General features: G+C 40.3%; 1 long non-coding RNA gene across 2 annotated transcripts in view; it reads right to left on the bottom strand.

Moving 5' to 3' along the window:
* LOC132522278 (uncharacterized) overlaps positions 1-24259 on the bottom strand; it is a 136630-nt gene that overhangs the window by 53087 nt on the left and 59284 nt on the right. For both annotated transcript variants that reach the window (XR_009541148.1, XR_009541147.1), the window contains exon 3: positions 12070-12198. This is a non-coding gene — a long non-coding RNA (uncharacterized LOC132522278). The remainder of the gene's footprint in view (positions 1-12069; positions 12199-24259) is intronic.

Raw genomic sequence — 24259 nt, 5'->3', positions numbered from 1 at the left:
ATTGTCTGATTTTTTCAATCAGGACAGGTGTTTCCCCACCACATTTTCTTGATCTTTCCTGCAGTCCCACCTCCTGCAATATCACTCCCATCTTGCTTGACAGAAGAGATCAAGATTCTACAATGTCAGGTTCCTCTTTCTGATTTTTCTCTGCTAAGAAATATTTAAACAAGATATTTGCTTTTCTCCTTCCCTCTCATTTCAGAGGAAGAAGGGAACCCTTTCCTTTCTACGTTTGTTTTCTTCTTGGGTCCTGGAGTCTGTGGATTCCTACTCCCTGCAAACACACATAGTCCCTTCTCTGTTCTATATCCTTTGTTTCTTAGCATGCTGGTTTTCTTACTTACTCTTCATTACATCAAAACATCCAATTCCTTGGGCCCTCTTCTACTCCTCCCCGCCCCCCGCAGTCTTATCAGTGCCTTCCTGGCTCACTTCTATCACTATTGAGCCTAGGTGCCATTGCCCGTCACTTTGAACGTTTTTTCATGGTATCATCAATCTCCTTGCCCCTTGGTCCTTCTGCCCCATCAGATCTTCCCAGCAAATTCCAAGTCTTGGATCAATCTACCACCAATTTTCTCAGCTCTTACCATTAATAACCCAAGTTATTAAAGAAAATCATGCAATTATGTGGACTAGTGCCAACAGCAATTTTGGTCTGTTACTTCAGTTATACTCTCAAGAGGTAATAATTCTTATAGTTGTCCTTCCTTGCTTAATTCCCTCTTACTTCTCTTGGTAATAAACCTAATCCTACGGCATTCTCAATTCTACACTTTCACTCACTGTCTTCCAATCATTTTCCTTCCCTTCCCTACCTCCCTTCTTCCCTTCCTTCCTCTCACTTTCTCTTTCTTTCACATACACCAATACCTGGGATGTACCTTATATTCTTCTTTCTTTTCTCTTCTACCCCAATCTAATCAGTAACCACATCCTGTTTATCTTCCCTCCAAAACATTTCCTAAACTCACCCTCTCCTCTTTATTTTGTCATTTTCTTAGTTTAGGCCTTTACCATCTCTGCCTGGTCTTTTTCAATCGTCTCCTAAATGGCATTCACTTGATACTAGCCTCATCTCTCTCCAATTCATACCGAATAGTCTTCTCAGAGGGATAGTTTCTTAGGGAAGGGAAGGGTGAGTTGTGGCTGGGGAGGAGGGAAGAGTCAAAGGAGAGCGAGACCCAAAATTTGGAAGCCAAAGAAGGACACTGAGGGGAGAATAGAAATGCTTCCATTCAAACCCTCTCCTCTGTCTCTTCATAAAAATTTCAGTCAAATCTACATTGCTTACCTCTTCTTTGTGGAGCTGACTTGCCTTTATCTGGCTTGTGTTCAATTATTCTTCATTCATTCACTTATTTCTTATTTAACAATTATTTACTGAGCTCCTACCATATGCTAGGTGCTGGAGGGTGAACAGTGATCCAGACAGACACAGTCTTGCCTTGAAAGCATTTATAGTCTAGTGGGAGAGCAGACAAATAAAACAAACTAAAATGCGATAAGTGCTATGACATGAGAAGGTTATGGGAGTGCCTGGAAGGGACACATCAAAGTCAGGGGTAGGAGGGAGGTCAAAGAGGATTTCCCTAGGGAGGTGGCATTTAACTGGAGACCACAGGAATGTGGAGGAATTAGCCAGGTGTAGGGAAAAGATGGAGAAAATCTTCTAGGAATGTGAGAAAGTCCAGAGGCAAAAGAGGGGATGGTGAGCCCAAGGAACTGAAAGAAGAGGGGAAATTGTGGGAAATAAGGTGGGAGAGGTAAACTGGGGACAGAGCTTAACTTTAAGTCAAGTTTAAAAGTTTACACTTTATTCTAAAAGCAATGGGAAACTACAGACGGTCTTTTAGCAGGTGAATGACCTGATAAGATTTATGATTTTGAAAAAATATGTGACAGGATGATATGTGAAGTATTAATGGAATGTACTCTTTCTGCTCATCTCTCTCCTTGGGCTCTAAGTTACCAGCCTGCACCTGTCACCTCACCAACACACACTCACCAGACTCTTTTGTTAGTAGAGTGAAAAGCACATTTGAGGAGGCAGTCTGCTGCTGAGAGAGACCAGACTCCACACTACAAAATTCAAATACAAAAGGTTCTGCACTTTAATTCAGAGATTAAACTAATGAGATTAAACAATTCACACAAATGCATAAATGTGAATTTATTTTTTTCCCTCCGTGCTGGGAGGGGAGAAGAAATGACCTGGCTTGGAAAGGGGATGTGTTGGACAAAAGGAAGAAACGTTCCTGGATTGCCTGCTGGGGTTGCCGAAAAGTGGCTGACCCTTTGAGAGGTGAAGCTACATGGGACCTGCATGTGTACCCAGCCAACCCATCACCACCCATCAGAGCCAGCAGGGTCCAAAACCTAGAGGGCACAGGGGGCCCTGCTCATGTGGAGAGGCTAGAAAACAGCAGCGTTAGCAGCTGGCACCAGCATGAGGACCACCCCAGATGAGACTAAATGGGTAGTTCCCACTCCATCGCCATATGCAGCCAATCAGACATGAACCACCACCCCTTCTCCACTTCCCTTGGGTAGTCAACCCAAGGAGACCCAAGAGTAAGAGGCAAGAAGAGGGGAAAGAAGGTCTGAAATTGAATTCTAAACTGAAATACTTATATAATCTCAGTTTCTGCCAAATCACTGAATTTACTTGAGAGAATCTAGATTAAGTTGCCAGAAAGAAGGCTGGAGGTTCAGATTCAGACATTAAATTGACTCTAGGAAAAAATGTTGCATTTTTGCATACCTGAGTGTTTGGAGATTCTTGTATCTGTGAAATTCCTTGCTTGTTACAATCACATGGCTACTGTGTGGGGAATGGTTTGAGAGGAAGAATAAAAACAGAGACACCAGGGTTAGGTGAGGTGTGATGGTGGCAGAGAGGAAGGAGATAAGCGAAAGCATAAGGGAAATAGAATCAAGAGTTCATGGTGACACAGTTGGACATGAGAGATGATGGAAAGAAAGTAGTCAGGGTGATACACAAATTTCTGGCTGCATAAATGAGTCCAAGGTAGTGCTTTCCACTCAGGGGAAATTCAGGAGGAGATACGGGTTTGAAGAGGAAATTAGTTAAGTTTAAGATGCCCACAGAACTTATAGGTGGGGCTGACTAAAAGGTAGCTATCTGGGTCTGAAGCTCAAGAGAAAGGTCTGGTGTAGATAGTCATATCTAGGAGCATGTAGATAGTGCCATAGATGCCCAGGAAAGAGAAAGTATCCAGAAGGAGGACATGCCAGAGGCCGCTTAAGGTCAAATAAAGAGAGAAATGAAAAGTGTCCCTTGAATTTAGATGCATGGAGATCACTGCTTATCTTGGAGAAAGTGATTTTTATAAAGTGAGTAGAGACAACTTCTACAAGAAGTTTAGCTGGCAAGGGGAAGAGAGGGCTGTGGATGGAGGGGAATGCGGCTTTTTTTAACCTGAGAAGGAAGGAGCCAATATGGAGGAAGAGGTTGACTATAAAGATAAGAGTGAGAAGGAATAACTGAGAGTGAGGTCAATGAGAAGTCAGGAGAAGATGGGATCCAGGGCACAGGTCAAGAGATCGGCCTTAGATGGGGAGGAGAACCTTTTTTATAATAAGAAGCAGGATGGGTAAAGATGCAAGTAAGTTTATAGGTTGCCATGGAAAACTGAGGCTGCTCACATCTGATAACTTTTATTTCCCCTCACCCTGAGAAGTGGGAAATAAAATCACAAACAGAGAATGTAGAGAGGGCAGGCATGGAGGTTTGGAGAGAGGAGAATTCTTGACATAGCCCCTCTGGGGACTCAGAAAGAAAGAGTAAGCAGGTCAGGGGAATGTGATAGGATCACAGGCCACACCAAAGTCCCACCTGATGTTGCCGAATATGAATTTAGGGCGTCTATGTGAGTATGTGGCTTTCTCCAGCAGTGTCCAGCAGCCCAAAGGAATGGTCAAAGCAGACAACTGGATTCAAGGTATATGTTCTAAGTCTTGTCAGGCAGATGAAACAGAAGAGTAATGGAGCAATAGAGTTGAGGACACTGGTCAAAGGCTAACGGTATGAAGCATGGTCCTTCCTGGGTAGAGAAGGAAAAGTAGACAGCTAGTGGATGATAAATAAGGAGATAGAAAAAAACCGGAAGGATTCTACTTTTGGAAAACTGATAGAGTGACAATAACCAAGTGAGAAGAATTGGAGGAATAGAAAGTCATAGGTTCAGAGGTGTTGTGGTTTCTTTCTTTTTCTTTTGCTGCACTGGGCGGCTTGCAGGGATCTTAGTTCCCTGACCAGGGATCGAACCCCGGCCATGGCAGTGAAAGCGCCAAGTCGTAACCACTGGACCACCAGGGAATTCCCGGTGCTGTGGTTTCTCGATGACAAAGTCTGGGAGTGACCATGGGATTGAGTGATTGAAACAGAATGGAAAACGTAATTGGAGATGGAATCAAGGAACTGAGAGGTCAAGAATGCCTCATGGGGCTTCCCTGGTGGCGCAGTGGTTGGGAGTCCGCCTGCCGATGCCGGGGACGCGGGTTTGTGCCCCGGTCCGGGAGGATCCCACATGCCGCGGAGAGGCTGGGCCTGTGAGCCGTGGCCAGTGGGCGTACGCGTCCGGAGCCTGTGCTCCGCAGCGGGAGAGGCCGTGGCAGTGAGAGGCCCGCGTACCGCAAAAAAAAAAAAAAAGCCTCATGGACATACCAAATGGGCCAGATTATTGGCAGAATTTGGAATGCAAAGGAATACTGTGGGCCAATTGCCAATGACTTCAATAAATAAAGGGTATGACCAGCCAGTCAGAAGATGACAGCTGGAGTAGAGAGTGTGGCATAATGGCTATGTTGCCTGGGTCTCAGAGGACAGAGAACTGAGACCCATGGAAATGGGTGTGTATGACAGAAAGGACCTGACCCGGCAGCCTCCACTTGTGAGAGCTGCAGAGGAAGCACTGTGCCTGGGGTAAAGCCAGCTTTCTAAGGGAAGAGGATGCGGGTATCTGGGGCTTTGTTGATGATGCAATCAGATTCCAGGGGTCACAGAGGAAAAATGAAGGAGAAAAGGGAGGAGTGGAACAGAGTCAGGTATAAGCATGAGCGTTCCTAAGAGGATAACTCATTGAAAGGGGCTCTCTCTTGGGCACACATCAGGGATATCAGGGGTCTGAGGGATGGTGGTTTGGCAGCTGCATTGATGCAGGAGAATTAATAGGTCAGACCTCTCGGGATTCAGCTTTGTCCTGGGTGTGTCACACCTCCAAGCTTCATGGGTTTCTGGAAGGAATGAGTTGGGTCTTGACTCCAGGAAAAGGCTAGAGTTGAGGGCTGCTGGTTGGCAGTTCTAGATGGTTTGGGATGGTATGACCCTTGTGACCCATGTAAGCCGGTGGCTGGGTGATACTCAACATCCCAGCTTTCTTCACTCCCTCATATTCTGCACTGTCTCAGTGCCTCTATGCCTGTTCATTTTAGGGCTTGGTTTTGTTTCTAAACTTAGAGCCCAAGGAAAAGCATTCAGTAACCTTAGAGCACCTGGAGATGTTTTGGGAAAAGCAGATAGCCTGACTCATCATAGCATTAACTAATTTCAACCCAAGGAGTATCAAAGAGTACTCCTTCAAGGAAAGATGCAGTGTTTAGAGTAATTTCCTAGAATGGTTGCTTTCATTAAAAAAAAAAAAAAAAAAGATTTGTTCAAGTTGGTGGAGTAGAAGGATGTGCACTCACTCCCTCTTGCGAGAACACCAGAATCACAACTGCTGAACAATAATCGACAGGAAGACACTGGAACTCACCAAAAAAGATACCCCACATCCAAACACAAAGGAGAAGCCACAATGAGAAGGTAGGAGGGGCGCAATCACAATAAAATCAAATCTCATAATTGCTGGGTGGGTGACTCACAAACTGGAGAACACTTATACCACAGAAGTCCACCCACTGGAGTGAAGGTTCTGAGCCCCACGTCAAGCTTCCCAACCTGAGGGTCCAGCAATGGGAGGAGGAATTCCTAGAGAATCAGACTATGAAACCTAACGGGATTTGATTGCAGGACTTTGACAGGACGGGGGTGGGGGGGGCGGGGGGGGCGGGGGGGGACAGAGACTTCACTCTTGGAGGGCACACACAAAGTAGTGTGTGCATCGGGACCCAGGGGAAGGAGCAGTGACCCCAAAGGAGACTGAACCAGACCTACCTGCTAGTGTTGGAGGGTCTTCTGCAGAGGAGGGGGGTGGCTGTGGCTCACCATGAGGACAAGGACACTGGCAGCAGAAGTTTTCTGGGAAGTACTCCTTGGCGTGAGCCCTCCCAGAGTCTGCCATTAGCCCCACCAAAGAGCCTGCAGGCTCCAGTGTTGGGTTGCCTCAGGCCAAACAACCAACAGGGAGGGAAACCAGCCCCATCCATCAGCAGACAAGCGGATTAAAGTTTTACTGAGCTCTGCACACCAGAGCAACAGCCAGCTCTACCCACCACCAGTCCCTCCCATCAGGAAACTTGCACAAGCCTCTTAGATAGCCTCACCCACCAGAGGGCAGACAGCAGAAGCAGGAAGAACTACAGTCCTGCAGTCTGTGGAAGAAAAACCACATTCACAGAAAGATAGACAAGATGAAAAGGCAGACCGCTATGTACCAGATGAAGGAACAAGATAAAACCCCAGAAAAACAACTAAATGAAGTGGAGATAAGAAACCTTCCAGAGGGCTTCCCTGGTGGCACAGTGGTTGAGAGTCCACCTGCCAATACAGGGGACACGGGTTTGTGCCCTGGTCCGGGAAGATCCCACATGCTGTGGAGCGTCTGGGCCAGTGAGCCATGGCCGCTGAGCCTGCGCGTCCAGAGCCTGTGCTCTGCAATGGGAGGGGCTGCAGCAGTGAGAGGCCTGCATACCGCAAAAAAAAAAAGAAAAAAAAAAAGAAACCTTCCAGAAAGAGAATTCAGAATAATGATAGTGAAGATGATGATAGTGATAATGACAGATGATAGATAGATGATAGATGATAGATAATAATGATAGTGAAGATAGTGAAGATGATCAAGGACTTCCGAAAAAGAATGGAGGCAAAGATCGAGAAGCTGCAAGAAATGTTTAACAAAGACCTAGAAGAATTAAAGAACAAACAAACAGAGATGAACAATACAATAACAGAACTGAAAACTACACTAGAAGGAATCAATAGCAGAATAACAGAGGCAGAAGAATGGATAAGTGACCTGGAAGACAGAATGGTGGAATTCACAGCCGCGGAACAGAATAGAGAAAAAAGAATGTAAAGCAATGAAGACAGCCTAAGAGACCTCTGGGACAACATTCGCATTATAGGGGTCCCAGAAGGAGAAGAGAGAGAGAGAAAGGACCTGAGAAAATATTTGAGGACATTATAGTCAAAAACTTCCCTAACATGGGAAAGGAAATAGCCACCCAAGTCCAGGAAGCGCAGAGAGTTCCAGGCAGCATAAACCCAAGGAGAAACACGGCGAGACACATAGTAATCAAACAGACAAAAATTAAAGACAAAGAAAAATTATTGAAAGCAAAAAGGGAAAAACAACAAATAACATACAAAGGAACTCCCATAAGGTTAAAGAAGGGAGTGGCATGATATATGTAAAGTGATGAAAGGGAAAAACCTACAAACAAGATTACTCTACCCAGCAAGGATCTCATTCAGATTTGATGGAGAAATTAAAACTTTTACAGACAAGAAAAAACTAAGAGAATTCAGCACCACCAAACCAGCTCTACAACAAATGCTAAAGGAACTTCTCTAAGTGGGAAACACAAGAGAAGAAAAGGACCTACAAAAACAAACCCATAACAATTAAGAAAATGGTAATAGGAACATACATATCGATAATTACCTTAAACGTGAATGGATTAAATGCTCCAACCAAAAGACACAGGCTTGCTGAATGGATACAAAAACAAGACCCATATATATGCTGTCTACAAGAGACCCACTTCAGACCTAGGGAAACATACAGACTGAAAGTGAGGGGATGGAAAAAGATATTCCATGCAAATGGAATTCAAAAGAAAGCTAGAGTAGCAATATTCATATCAGATAAAATAGACTTTAAAATAAAGAATGCTACAAGGGACAAGGAAGGACATTACATAATGATCAAGGGATCAATCCAATAAGAAGATATAACAATTATAAATATATATGCACCCAACATAGGAGCACCTCAATACATAAGGCAACTGCTAATAGCTATAAAAGAGGAAATCGAAAGTAACACAATAATAGTGGGGGACTTTAACACCTCACACCAATGGACAGATCATCCAAAAGAAAATTAATAAGGAAACACAAGCTTTAAATGACACAATAGACCAGATAGGTTTAATTGATATTTATAGGACATTCCATCCAAAAACAGCAGATTACACTTTCTTCTCGAGTGCACATGGAACATTCTCCAGGATAGATCACATCTTGGGTCACAGATCAAGCCTCAGTAAATTTAAGAAAATTGAAATCGTATCAAGCATCTTTTCTGACCACAGTGCTATGAGATTAGAAATCAATTACAAGGAAAAAATGTAAAAAACACAAACACATGGAGGCTAAACAAGATGTTACTAAATAGCCAAGAGATCACTGAAGAAATCAAAGAGGAAAACAAAAAATACCTAGAGACAAATTACAATGAAAACACGATAATCCAAAACCTGTGGGATGCAGCAAAAGCAGCTCTAAGAGGGAAGTTTATAGCAATACAAGCCTATTTCAAGAAACAAGAAAAATCTCAAATAAGCAACAAATAGCAACAAATAAACAAAAAATTCCTTTACACCTAAAGGAACTAGAGGAATAAGAACAAACAAAACCCAACGTTAGTAGAAGGAAAGAAATCATAAAGATCAGAGAAGAAATAAATGAAATAGAAACAAAGAAGACAATAGCAAAGATCAATTAAACTAAAAGCTGGTTCTTTGAGAAGATAAACAATATTGATCAACAATTAGCCAGACTCATCAAGAAAAAGAGGGAGAGGACTCAAATCAATAAAATTAGAAATGAAAAAGGAGAAGTTACCACAGGCACTGCAGAAATACAAAGCACCTAGCCACAGCAATCAGAGAAGAAAGAGAAATAAAAGGAATACAAATTGGAAAAGAAGTAGTAAAACTGTCACTGTTTGCAGATGACATGACACTATACATCAAAAATCCTAAAGATGCCACCAGAAAACTACTAGAGCTAATCAATGAATCTGGTAAAGTTGCAGGATACAGAATTAATGCACAGAAATCTCTTGCATTCCTATACACTAACAAAAAAAGATCAGAAAAAGAAATTAAGGAAACAATCCCATTTACCATCACAACAAAAAGAATAAAATACCTAGGAATAAACCTACTTAAGAAAGCAAAAGACCTGCACTCAATATACTATAAAACACTGATGAAAGAAATCAAAGATGACACAAACAGATGGAGAAATATACCATGTTCCTGGATTGGAAGAATCAATATTGTGAAAATGACTATACTACCCAAAGCATTCTACAGATTCAATGCAATTCCTATCAAATTACCAATGGCATTCTTCACAGAATTAGAACAAAAAATTTTACAATTTTATGGGAACACAAAAGACCCCAAATGGCCAAAGCAACCTTGAGAAAGAAAAACGGAGCTGGAGGAATCAGGCTCCGAGACTCCAGACTACATTACAAAACTACAGTAATCAAGATAGTATGGTACTGGCACAAAAAGAGAAATATAGATCAATAGTACAGAACAGAAAGCCCAGAGATAACCCATGCACCTATGGTCACCTAATCTATGACAAAGGTGGCAAGAATATACAGTAGAGGAAAGACAGCCTTTTCAATAAATGGTGCAGGGAAAACTGGACAGCTACATGTAAAAGAATGAAATTAGAACACTCCCTAACACCGTACACAAAAATAAACTCAAAATGGATTAAAGACCGGACACTATAAAACTCTTAGAGGAAAACATAGGAAGAAAAATCTTTGACATAAATCACAGCAAGATCTTTTTTGATTCACCTCCTAGAGTAATGGAAATAAAAACAAAAATAAACAAATGGGACCTAATGAAACTTAAAAGTTTTTGCAAAGCAAAGGAAAGTACAAACAAGATGAAAAGACAACCCGCAGAATGGGAGAAAATATTTGCAAATGAATCAACAAAGGATTAATCTCCAAAATATATAAACAGCTCATGCAGTCAATATTAAAAAAATAAACAACCCAATCAAAAAATGGGCAGAAGACCTAAATAGACATTTCTCCAAAGAAGACATACAGATGGCCAGGAAGCACATGAAAAGCTGCTCAACATCACTAATTATTAGAGAAATGCAAATCAAAAGTACAATGAGGGGGCTTCCCTGGTGGCGCAGTGGTTGAGAGTCTGCCTGCTGATGCAGGGGACACGGGTTCATGCCCCAGTCCGGGAAGATCCCACATGCCACGGAATGGCTGGGCCCGTGAGCCATGGCCACTGAGCCTGTGTGTCCGGAGCCTGTGCTCTGCAACAAGAGAGGCCACAACAGTGAGAGGCCCGCGTACCACAAAAAAAAAAATGTACAATGAGGTATTACCTCACACCAGTTAGAATAGGCATCATCAGAAAATCTGCAAACAACAAATGCTGGAGAGGGTGTGGAGAAAAGGGAACCCTCTTGCACTGCTGGTGGGAAAGTAAATTGATGCAGCCACTATGGAGAACAGTATGGAGGTTCCTTAAAAAACTAAAAATAGAATTACCATATGGCCCAGCAATCCCACTACTGGGCATATACCCTGAGAAAACCATAATTCAAAAAGACACATTCACCCCAATATTCACTGCAGCAATAGCCAGGTCATGGAAGCAACCTAAGTGCCCATTGACAGATGAATGGATAAAGAAGAAGTGGTACATATATACAATGGAATATTACTCAGCCATAAAAAGGAACAATACTGGGTCATTTGTAGAGATGTGGATGGATCTAGAGACTATCATACAGATTGAAGTAAGTCAGAAAGAGAAAAACAAATATTGTATATTAACGCATATATGTGGAACCTAGAAAAGACATAAATACAGTAATATATATAAAATGGATAACTAATAAGAACCTGCTGTATAAAAAAATTAATTAAATAAATATCAATAATTCCAAAAAAAATGTAATTGTTGATATTGAATAATAAAATATGTCAATATTTGGGAAAAAGAAAAGGAGAAAGAAAAAATTTATAAAGGACTCTAATCACTGTAAATCGATTTTTTCTTAAATATGAACCACAATGCACTCTTGGCCTCAGGTTGGTTTATTTACACACTATATTTATTTTCACTCTCCATGGTGAGTTTTTTTGTTTGTTTAAAAGGCACAGGTCGCATTTTAGTGTCTGTCCAGTTCACTACACATGAACAATTTAGTGTTCTTTGGAGTACTCCTGAACCCTTGAAATGCCACAAGTTGAGGGCTTCATCTTCCTTACATTCTCTCTGTCAGCAGATTTTTTAGTGAACATCTTGCTGGTAGACCCCATTTTATTGTTTAATAAAGAGATTCAATGACCCCAGGAAAAGGGAGGTTTTAAGAAAATCCCAGTGGGGCTTTGATATAAAGATCTTCTAAGTCCATTCCACTCCTTTTTTTCTGGCCTTATTGAAGTAACTGTAACTTTCAGCTTTTAATTCACTGTTCCCTTCATGCTAACTTCCTAAGCTCTAAGCTTGTGCAGCATCTGGTGACATGGCAATCACTTTACAGCACATTCAAAGCATTGGTTGACAAAAGAATCAGTAAAATAGCATTATGTATCTTAAATGAATCCAATACTTATAGCAAACCAAGTGGCTTGGAGTTTGGCTGTTTCACACGCCCAGTGTAATGATGCTTATATGCTTATATGGCAGGATGCATGACCTGCACATTGATGACATTAACTTTAAGACACAGAAAATACAACTGGCATGGGAGAGATGCTGCTAAGTAGTCAGTTTCCTCACTCACTGATATCACTTTGTCATTAATTCTTTCCATCCTCATATACCTGATTAAATCTATTTGAAAAAATTAAATGTCAACCATCATACCTCAGGTTCTGTGTTTATTTTTTAATGAAAAGGAAGGGTGAGCTGGGGGCAGGCTGTTGAGAGCTGTTTGCTGTGGTTGAGGCCAGTCTGCTCTGAGGTTTTCTGGCATTTTTTCATCTGTGCTGCCATCTAGAGAAGAGAATGAGAAACACTCATAAACTGGAAAAATAAACTGGAAGTCCCAGGACGGAGTTATGGGAAAATGGACACTGTATACTGATTTGTAGAAAACTGTAAGATACATCAGGAAGATTTGGTGGTGATAATTTTGTGTTTTTCCCCCCTCTCTCTCCGTCTCTCCCAGATACAAAACAGAATTTGGATATCTGTTACCGGTGTTTATGACAGGCATTCCTGCGGAGCCATTTCCTGTATTCAAATTGAACTCTTCTTACATAAATAAAGTTAAATTGTGTTAACTTTCTGGGACCTCCAAAGTGGTGTAATTTCTCCATAGTTAAGATGTTGCTGGAAATGCTCATATTCTCAGTCCTGCAAGATTTGGAGATGAAATGGCAGGCGCGTGCGTGCGTGCGTGCGTGTGTGTGTGTGTGTGTGTGTGTGTGTTAACAAGATAAAGAGGTGCTTTGAAGACTCAGGGGCAGTTTCCTGAAGTCAGTGTGTTCCACAGAAGCTCTTAGTTCTGCAGAATGTTTATAGGTGAAACACTGGTCAAATAAATTTAGGAAATGCTAGGTAAAACCATTTAAAACAGTTTTCCTTATTACAGCCAGGACTTCTAATAGTCTTTAGTTTACCAATGTGCACTGTGAACTTGCAAGAGAGGAAAGTGCTGGGCAAAGTTTCCCAAACTTATTGGATCTTGAAACCCTGGGCTTTTCATAGGACCGGTGCTGTGTGGAGCAAGCTTTAGGAAATATTACAACAGGGAAAGGAAGTTGGCCTGCTGCATGCATGCCATGTGCAAACATACCAGTCCTCCATTCCTCTAGAAGGAATGTTATAGGAATGGAATTTGTTTGATAATTGCTACTTGCAGGTATGACAAAGTAAGTGTACCTATAACGTAGGCCAGATTTTCTCTCTCAGCTTACTTATCAAATAGCAAATAATAAGATATAGTCTTTTTACTTAGCACACATTTAGCATGCTCTAAATCTATGCAAGGTACCATTGGGCAGGGAGGATAGTGAAAGTAAAACATGATTCTTGCCTTTGACAAACCATTAAATAGGTGGAGTGGTAAGTTAAGATACAATATACTAAAAAATTCTTTAAACAATGGTCATACCAGGTTTATTCATCATAACTGAGATAACAGGCTTTGTTTCTGTGGAGCAAGGCCATGTTCACCCATGGAAGAAAATAGCCTTTAGAAATGCTTTTGCAGGGGCTTTCCTGGTGGCACAGTGGTTAAGAATCTGCCTGCCAAGGCAGGGAACATGGGTTCGAGCCCAGGTCCCAGAGGATCCCACATGCCACGGGGCAACTAAGCCAGTGCGCCACAACTACTGAGCCTACGCTCTAGAGCTCGAGAGCCACAACTACTGAAGCCTGTGCGCCTAGGGCCCGTGTTCCGCAACAAGAGAAGCCACCGCAATGAGAGGCCCGCGTGCCTGCCACAGCTAGGGAAAACCTGTGAACAGCAATAAAGACCCAATGCAGCCAAAAATAAATAAAACAAAATAAATAAATTTTTAAAAATTAAGAAATGCTTTTGTAATAGCAGTCATTGTTAGAGGATTTTACCTTTTTTTTTTGAAATTAAAATGTCAATGGCCATGAATATTTTCCTGTATTAATCCTGGAAAATGACATTCTTTGTGAAACTGAGTGAACAATATTAATGCTTCTTTTTTGAAAATTTATCTGAACTTTAGGAAAAAGAATATATAATTCATGCTTTTGACTCAAGAAGTAATGTCTCTGTTTAGAAATTAATAAGGATAATGATAAAACATCATCTCTCCCAAAGGATAAATATTATTTTCATTTTATAGAAGCAACTGGGGTTTAGAGAAGTGAATCGGTTTGTCTAATAGCTTGTAAATGGTGGGACTGGGATTCAATTCCAGTCCTATCTGTTCCTAAATCTTTATTATTTATTTCCCTTATGGTGGAGGCAGAGTAATTTTAGAAAATCTTTGCATACTACCTGATTTCCATAATATCAAAATAAGACTTCCCAAAGTGAAATGGGGAAAACAGTTTTCCTGGGATTTAGAGAATTACACACACACACACACACACACACACACACACACACACACACACACACACAGACACACACAGGAGACTGTAAGCTTTATGAGCGCAGAAACCATAGGACCATATCTGTTTTCTTTACCATACTAAACCTGGTGTTTAGTACATGCCTTGCACATAGGTCCTCAATAAGTATTTGCTCAGTGGAGTGCACTCAAATGATAATGTTTGGGATTAGGTGCTGGGCACACATAAAACCTTCAATATTCTATTGCCATTTTTTGCAATAGAATTCAGCTATAAATCTGTAAAGTCTTCTCTCTTCATGAAATGGTCTGAACCTGGTCAAGGGCACATTCCACATTTGCAAATGTGTTTTCCAGTCTAGTCTCAATAGTTAATCACATTGTGAGTCAATTTGTGGATGATTGAGAACCTTCGCCTACATGGTTGTTTGGTCATTCTCTGCAAATTCATTCTCTGAAACGTGTTAAAAGAAGTAGGCTTGAAAGAAAACTAGACTTGAAGGCAAAGACTAAATATTTTTTATATTTGCATTCTTAGCACTCTGCTTCATAATAGGTGCAATGGTACATGTTGAAAAAAGGAAGAAAGAAAGGGGAGGGGAAAGGAAGAAAAGTGAGAGTTAAGAATCTTGGACTTTAGCCTTGGGTTGGCTATGTAAACTTGGGGCAATCATTTCTTTTTTGTTCCTCAGTTTCCTTTTCTGGAGCTAGGGATGTTGACCTACTTGATCACTAAGGCCCCTCCAGATTTTAAATGCCTGTGGAAGAGACTGGGGTCATTCTTGGCATAAACAAGACCATGTTTCTTTGTGTCCACTAGGGGGTACTGTAGTACTAGTACAGTGGCCACTGTCTTCCAATTTATCCAATTCTGATTTTTTTTTCTGAATTTACTCCCCTGAAAGACATTCCTTTTTCTTTTTTTTTTGAAGTATATGTTTTTTAAAAAAAATTTTATTGGAGTATAGTTGATTTACAATGTTGTGTTAATTTCTGCAGTACAGCAAAGTGATTCAGTTATACATATACCTATATCCACACTTTTTTAGATTCTTTTCCCATATCTGTCATTACAGAGTACTGAGTAGAGTTCCTAATGTCTCAGTTACCAAGAATGAATTGGCAGCAGGAGTTCCTCAGTGACTGGGTGATGCTGAAGGTCATCTCTGACCAGTCCTCAGAAAGCTTCAAAGGTCTTCCAAATGTTTTCTTAACTCTCTCCAGTGACTCCTTAAGTCATGGCTAAGGTCTGGGTTGTATTAGATTGAGCAGGGACTGGATAAGAAATCCTGCACCAGGCACACAGTTAATGTAATTTCTTTTACTCAGAATTTTGCTATCTGTCTAATCTGGTCATTCATTCTGTTTTATCAGATTTGGCATCCATAGTGGAAAGAACATGTTAGGATGTCCCTCTTTTATGAGTGATTCACACCATGTTTACCAAAGAGAGCAATTGGTTTTTCCATTTCCTTTGACAATCTTCTGAATATTTTGACAATAGAACACCAAAATTATGTGAATAAATGGACATTCCTTACTTTTAACTTTCAAACTCAAATTTATACTACAAAGTATAAGATTTAATTCTATAATGGAAACTGGATAAACCTAGGAAGAATTTCGCTCAATGATGATTAATATAGCTTAGTAATCTTAGAACTATTTGCTTAGTAAGGTTATGAGATGTTAAGATTTTGCTTGGGCCAAAAAGAGGGCCTTGACACTCTTCTAACGGAAAACAAAATGGAGCAAATTCCATTTACCCTAACAACAAAAACATAAGTTTAAGAAATGTGCCAAATCTACATGAAGACAACTATATAACTAACCAAGAGTTTAAAAGAAGGCTTAAATAGAGAGCTATACCATGTTCTTGGATAAGAAGGTTCAACACTGTAAAAATTATAAATTATTCCCTCAAAGTATTCATAAATATAATAAAATTCCAATCAAAATTCTAATTAGATATTCTTGAAATCTTGATAAAAGAGTTCTGAAATTCACTGAGAAAAATGAAGCTAAGAAGAGCAAAGAAAAAAATTTTTAAACTTATGAGAGGGAAGGGGATTTGAATGATCAGATTTTAAAAGAAATTATAAAATGGCTGAAATTGAAACAATATCATAGTGGCAACAAAATAAACAGCCAATAAAATAGAATAGGAAGTCCAGAAATAAATCCAAGTATGATGGCCTGGATGTGTGTGTGTGTGTGTGTGTGTGTGTGTGTGTGTGTGTGTTTTGGTTACCTAGCACATGAATGCTTTTCCCAGTATGGAAACTGAAGAAGGGAAGATCTTCCTTCTTCTAAATAGGAAGGGCATCAGCATATAACTGAGGTTCACCCAGTGAGATACTGACATTGAATCCAGGAGTGATGCAAAGGTACAGGGACTGGCAAGTTATTTACAGAGAGAGTGGTGATGTCAATAACCCAGGAGGAGAATGCCTGGTGGTAGCAGTGTCACTGGAAGCATTCTGCCTAGACTCTTCCTTTAACAGGTCTTGGCCAAGTTCTGCCAGCATTCTAATCAGACTGTTCCAACAGAGGTCCTTGGCTGAGTTATCTGTTGCCAGTCTCTTTTGGCTTCTGTTTCTTGAGTTTGGTTTTTAACTTTCCCATAGATTTTGTGAGCTATTTGGCATCCTTCCAACAAATTCCATTCTGTTTAAGCTACCTAGAGTTGGTAGCTTGCAGTTATGACTCCTGAAGTGTACAGAGACTTGTATGAGGAGCTGATTACAGACAACAGACTCTTAGGGAAATGAGGAGACTCTAGTTATCCAGACTCATTATGTTTGAAGATAGATGGGATGCTGGAAGCCCATGGCCTGTTACAGTGAAACAGCTAAAGAAATGAGTGTCTGTGGGGACTTCCCTGGTGGTCTAGTGGTTAAGATTCCATGCTCCCCATTCAGGGGGCCCAGGTTCGATCCCTGGTCAGGGAACTAGATCTCGCAGGCTGCAACTAAGAGCCCGCATGCTGCAACTAAAAGATCCTGCGTGCCGCAACTAAAGATCCTACATGCCACAACTAAAAAGATCCCGCATGCCACAATGAAGACCTTGCATGCCGCAACGAGGATCCCGCGTGCCATAACTAAGATCCGGCATAGCCAAATAGATAAATATTTTTAAAAAAGAAATGAATGCCTGTGAATATTAGGACTAAGGTGGGCATTGAAGACAAGACCATGGAGGTCTTGTCCATGTTAGGTTAGGTCTTGTCCTAACTGTTGTTGCCATAGAACAATATGAGGGGTATGAGGAATTCAAGAGCTGTGTGCTGAAGTTAGCTGCTTCAGTTGATACGATCAACAAGTGGAAATCTCTAGATTCTCATTTTAAAATATGAACTGAAACCCAAACTGTGAATTATTAAAAGAAATTCTTATAGCCCTAGGATTGAGATAGCTATAAAACCAGCATTTGTTCTTGTTGACTGCTGACTTGCAAATCAGCTGAATTCACCTCCTTAACTGGGGTCTTATATGAACATATGTTAAGGTGCTAATCCAGACAGAGTTACAGCTTTGGAGGAGATCAAGGTGGTGGAGTAGGGGGATGCGGAACTCACCTCCTTGCTACGAACACGTCAAAAATACATCTACATGTGGAATAATTCTCACTGACAACAAACTGGAGACTGGCAGAAAGACTCTTATATCACCAAGGTTATAAAGAAAGGTCCACACGGAGTCAGGTAAGAAGGGAAGAGAAGAGATCGGGTCGGGATCTGCATGCCTAGGAGGGGACACAGAAGAGGAGAGGGATATCATGGGCTCAGAGATCCTCCTAGAAGAGTGAGTAGTTTGAACTACATATTGAGTACCCTACCTCTGGGGTCTGACACTGGGAAGATGAATCCCCTTAGCTGGTTTGGAAACCAGGGGGACTAACAGGAGGGCTGTAAGAAACCTAGACTCCACTAGTAAAGAGCTGCACAAACTTGCTTACTCCCAGAAACAAGGTGGAGGAAACAGATTGAAACTTCCCGGTATTCTGGCTGGATTCCTGTGACTGCCCCAGAATGTGCCCCAGCCCATGCAAAGCACCTGCTCTGGGTCCTCTAGCTCCAGTGCAGCTCCCCACTAGGACAAAGGTTGTAGCTGCCAAGGAGAGTGTGCAGTTGTGGGGTACGGAGCCAGCTCAGACCTGACACTGCCTCTGAATGAGATGGTGGCTGCCATTACTGGCATTCAAAAAGGCAGCAGATTGGGAGCTGTCTGAAACTCTTGATTCATGTGTCAAGACCACCCCAGTTCACATTCTGGCCCACATTGAACACTCACACTGTCCTCTCTTGTTCTGGGGCAGCTCCACACTAGGGTGAAGTTTGCCATTGCCAAGGAGAGTGTGCACTTCATGCGGACACAGTCAACTTGGACCTGGTACTGCATCTGAACAGGGTGGGGAAAGCCATTGCTGGCACTCACAGAGGCAGCATTTTGGGAGCAGTCTGGAACTCTGACTGGTGTACTGGGCTCACACCAGTGAGCACCCCAGCCCACACAGGGCACCAGTTCCAGCCCCTCTTGCTTCAGCACTGCTCCCCACTGGGGCAAAGGTGACCATGTTGGGAGAGGTGAGAACTCACATTTAGAGGGAACAGAACCAGCTCAGACCTCAATCTCAGGGCTTCTGCTCTAGCACCTTGGGACCTGTCCCTGCCCCCATGGGGCAGTTATGGTCACTGAGCATAGGAGAAGCTCACACCTGGCACTGACTCTAGCCCTTCCATCTCCAGCCCCACCTGCCACCAAGGTGATAACTGCCGGCACACCCTGGGGGAAGATGTGGCCTATGCTCACATCAGATTCAGCTCTCCCACCAAAGCCACTGGGCACACACAGACTGCATAGGAAAGCTCTCACACAAGGACACCCCTTCAAGACCACAATAGGTAACTGTTTCACCTCCTTTCGTAGAGACAGAGAAAGTTCAGCAAAATGAGAAGAGAGAGGAATTTGTTTCAAGTGAAAGAACAAGGAAAAGAACCCTGAGAAAACAAAAATGAACCTGAGATAAATAATTATCAGATAAAGAGTTCAGAGCATTAGTAATAAGAATGCTAACTGAATTAGGGAAAAGAATAGATGAACACAGTGAGCATTTTAACAAGGAACTAGAAAATAATAGAAAGAACCAGTCAGAGCTAAAGAATACAATAACTGAAATGAAGAACACACTAGGAGGAATTAACAACAGACTAGGTGATACAGAAGAACACATAAGTGGTCTGGAAGATAGAATAATGGAAATCACCCAATCAGAACAGCAAAAAGAAAAATAAATTTAAGAATGAGAATAGTTTAAGGGACCTCTAGGACAATAGCAACTGTACTAATATTCGGATTATAGAGGTCCCAGAAAGAGAAGACAGAAAGAAAAAGGATTAAAAATGTATTTGTTGAAGTTATGGCTGAAAACTTCCTGAACTTGAAGACAGAAACAGATATCCACGTACAGGAAGCACAGAGAGTCCAAAACAGATGCACCCAAAGAGACCACACCAAGACATAATTAAAATGGCAAAAGTTAAAGAGAGAATTTTAAAAGCAGCAAGAAAAAAAAAAAAAGAGTCACATACAGGGGAACCCCCAGAAGTCTGTCAGCTGATTTTTCTGCAGAAACTTTGCAGGCCAGAAGGGAATGGTATGATATATGTAAAGTGTTGAAAGGAAAAATATCCTGCAACCTAGGATACTCTATCCTGCAAGGTTATCTTTCAGAATTAAAGGAGATATAAAGAACTTCTCAGACAAGCAAAAAAGTAAAGAGTTAATCAATACTAAACCAACCCTAAAAGAAATGTTAAAGGTTTTTTTCTAAGTGGAAAAGAAAAGGCTACACAAAGTAGGAATTTTTAGGAAAGGAAAAATCCCACTAGTAAAAGCAAATATATAGTAAAGTCTGTTGATCAACCACTTAAATAAGCTAGTTAAATGATTAAAAGACAAAAATTTTAAAATCAACTAAAACTACACTAAACAGTTAAGGGATAAGAATGAAGATGTAAAATATGACATCAAAAACACAAAATGTTGGGGGAGAGGAGTAAAAGATATAGATCTTTTGAATGTGTTTGAACATAAATGACTATCCGTTTATAACAAGCAGATGTAGTTTTAGGTCAACATATATGAACCCCATGGTAACTACAAATCAAAAACCTACAATAGATTCACAAAAACTAGAGAGAAAGAAACATAAGCATACCACTAAAGAAAATTATCAAACCAAAAGGGAAGAAACTAAAAGGAGAAGAGGAGAACACAGAAGAACTACAAAACCAACCAGGAAACAAATGACAAAATGGCAATAAGTACATATACAACAATAATCACTTTAAAGGTATGCCAATGGATTAAATGCTTCAATCAAAAGCCATAGGATGGCAGACTGGATTAAAAAAAAAAAGAAGACCCATATATATATGCTGCTTAAAAAAGACTCACTTTAGAGCTAAAGACACACACAGACAGAAAGTGAGGGGTTGGAAAAAGATATTTCATGCAAATGGAGATGACAAGAAAGCTGGGGTAGCAATATTCATATAAGACAAAATAGACTTTACAACAAAAGACAATAACAAAAGACAAAGTAAGGCATTAAGTAATGATAAAAGGATCAACAGAAGAAGATATAACATTTGTTAACATATACATACCTATTATAGAAGCACCTAAATATATAAAGTAAATATAAATAGACATAAAGGGAGAAACTGACACCCCCTTTACATCAATTACAAATCATCCAGACAGAAAATCAACAAGGAAATAGTGGTCTTACATGACACATTAGACCAGTTGAACTTAATAGATAAATTGAAGACATTCCATCCAAAAACAGCAGAATACACATTCTTTTCAAGTACACATGGAACGTTCTCTAGGATAGATCTACAAAACAAGACAGAGCTGCAGAATAGCCTATAAAACAAGTCTCAACACATTTAAAAGAATAGAAATTATATCAAGCATTTTTCCCAACCACAATGGTATGAAACTAGAAATCATTTATAGGAAGGAAAATGGGGAAAACACAAACACTTGGAGAATAAATAACATGCCAGTAAAAAGCCAATGGGTCAATGAAAAAATCAAAGAGGAAATCAGAAAATACCTCGAGACATATGAAAATAAAAATACAACTTTCCAAAAATCTATGAGATGAAGCAAAAGTAGTTCCAACTGGGAAATTTATTGCAATACAGGTCTACCTCAAGAAACAGGAAAATTCTCAAATAAACAATCTAACCTAACGTCTAAAGGAATTAGAAAAAGAAGAACAAACAAAGCCCACAGTCAACAGGACAGAAATAATAAAGATCAGAGAGGAAATAGATAAAATTGAAACAAAAAAAAAAACAAAAGATCAAAGAGGACTTCCCTGGTGGCACAGTGGTTAAGAATCTGCCTGCCAATCAGGGGATACAGGTTCGATCCCTGGTCTGGGGAAGATCCCACATGCCGCAGAGCTACTAAGCCTGTGTGCCACAACTACTGAGCCTGCACCCTATAGCCCACGAGCCACAACTACTGAGCCCACATGCCACAACTACTGAAGCTCGCATGCCTAGAGCCCGTGCTCCACAACAAGAGGGGCCACTGCAATGAGAAGCCTGCACACCACAACGAAGAGTAGCCCCTGCTCGCCGCAACTAGAGAAAGCCCGTGCACAGCAATGAAGACCCAACACAGCCATAAATAAATAAATTTATTTATTTTTTAAAAAAATCAAAGAAACCAAGAGCTTTTTTTTTTGAAAAGGTAAACAAAGTTGATAAGCCTTTACTAGGATCACCATGGAAAAAAGAGACAGGACACAAACTAAATAAGAAATGAAAGAGGAGAAATTACAACTGATATCACAGAGACACAAAAAATCATAAGAGAATATTATGAACAGCTATATGCCAACAGATTGGACAACCTAGAAGAAATGGATAGATTTCTAGAAAAATATAATCTTCAAAGACAGAATCAGGAATAAATAGATAATCTGAACAGGCCAATCACTAGTAGTGAAATTGAATCAGTAACCAAAAAATTCCGTCAAACAAAAGTCCAAGACTGGATGGCTTCACAGGAGAATTCTACCAAATATATAAAGAAGACCCAATACCTATCCTTCTCAAACTGTTCCAAAAAATTGAAGAGGAGGGAACACTCCTAAATTCATTCTACAAGGCCACCATTACCCTCATACCAAAACCAGACAAAAACACAGCAAAAAAAGAAAATTACAGGCCAATATCTTCGATGAATATAGATGCAAAATCCTCAACAAATCTTAGCAAACCAAATTCAACAATATATAAAAAGGAAAAAATATATAAACAGCTCATGCAGCTCAATATTAAAAAAACAAAAACCCAATCAAAAAATGGGCAGAAGACCTAAATAGACATTTCTCCAAAGAAGATATACAGATGGCCAGGAAGCAATGAAAAGCTGCTCAACATCTCTAATTATTAGAGAAATGCAAATCAAAACTACAATGAGGTATCACCTCACACCAGTTAGTATGGGCATCATCAGAAAATCTATAATAATCTATAAACAACAAATGCTGGAGAGGGTGTGGAGAAAAGGGAACCCTCTTGCACTGTTGGTTGGAATGTAAATTGATACAGCCACTATGGAGAACAGTATGGAGGTTCCTCAAGAAACTAAAAATAGAATTACCATATGATCCAGCAATCCCACTATTGGGCATCTACCCAGAGAAAACCGTAATTCAAAAAGACTCATGCAACCCAATGTTCATTGCAGCACTATTTACAATAGCCAGGTCATGGAAGCAACCTAAATGCCCATCGACAGATGAATGGATAAAGAAGAAGTGGTACATATCTACAATGGAATATTACTCAGCCATAAAAAGGAACGAAATTGGGTCATTTGTTGAGATGCGGATGGATCTAGAGACTGTCATACAAAGTGAAGTAAGTCAGAAAGAGAAAAACAAATATCGTATATTAACGCATGTATGTGGAACCTAGAAAAATGGTACAGATGAACCGGTTTGCAGGGCAGAAGTTGAGGGACAGACGTAGAGAACAAACATATGGACACCAAGGGGGGAAAGCCGCGGGGGTGAGGGGTGGGGATGGTGGTGTGATGAATTGGTGATTGGGATTGACATGTATATACTGATGTGTATAAAATTGATGACTAATAAGAACCTGCTGTATAAAAAAATAAGTAAAATTAAATTTAAAAATTAAAAAAAACAAAAAAACCGCCAAATTCAACAATATATAAAGAGGACCGTATACTATGATCAAGCAGGACTTATTCCAGGGATGCAAGGATGCTTCAGTATCTGCAAATCAGTGTGATACACCACATTAACAAAAGGAAGGATACAAATTACATGATCATTTCAATATACACAGAAAAAGCATTTGACAAAATTCAGCATCCATTTATTATAAAAACTCTCATCAAAGTTGGTACAGAGGGAACGTATGTCAACATAATTAAGACCATATAAGACAAACCCATAGTAAATATCATACTCAATGGTGAAAAGCTGAAAGCTTTTCCTCTAAAATCAGGAACAAGACAAGAATGCCTACTCTCACCACTTCCATTTAACATAGTATTAGAAGGACTAACCACAGGAATCAGACAAGAAAAAGAAATAAAAGGCATCCAAATTGGAAGGAGAGAAGTAAAACACACTATTTGCAGATGACATGATACTATATATAGAAAACCTTAACATCTCCACCAAAAAACTATTGGAACTAATACATGAATTCAGTAAATTTGCAGGATACAAGATTAATATACAGAAATCTATGGCTCTTCTATACACTGATAATGAACTATCAGAAAGAAAAAGCAATCCCATTCAAAATCACACCAGAAAGAATAAAATACCTAAGAATAAACTTAACCAAGGAAATGAAAGACCTATAAGCTGAAAACTATTAAACACTGATGAAGGAAATTGAAGATGATACCAAGAAATGGAACGAT

This window comes from Lagenorhynchus albirostris, chromosome 6 (assembly GCF_949774975.1).
Source record: "Lagenorhynchus albirostris chromosome 6, mLagAlb1.1, whole genome shotgun sequence".
Lineage (NCBI taxonomy): Eukaryota > Metazoa > Chordata > Mammalia > Artiodactyla > Delphinidae > Lagenorhynchus > Lagenorhynchus albirostris.
The sequence above is the reverse complement of the archived record's forward strand: the minus strand, read 5'-3'. Positions and strand labels throughout refer to the sequence as shown.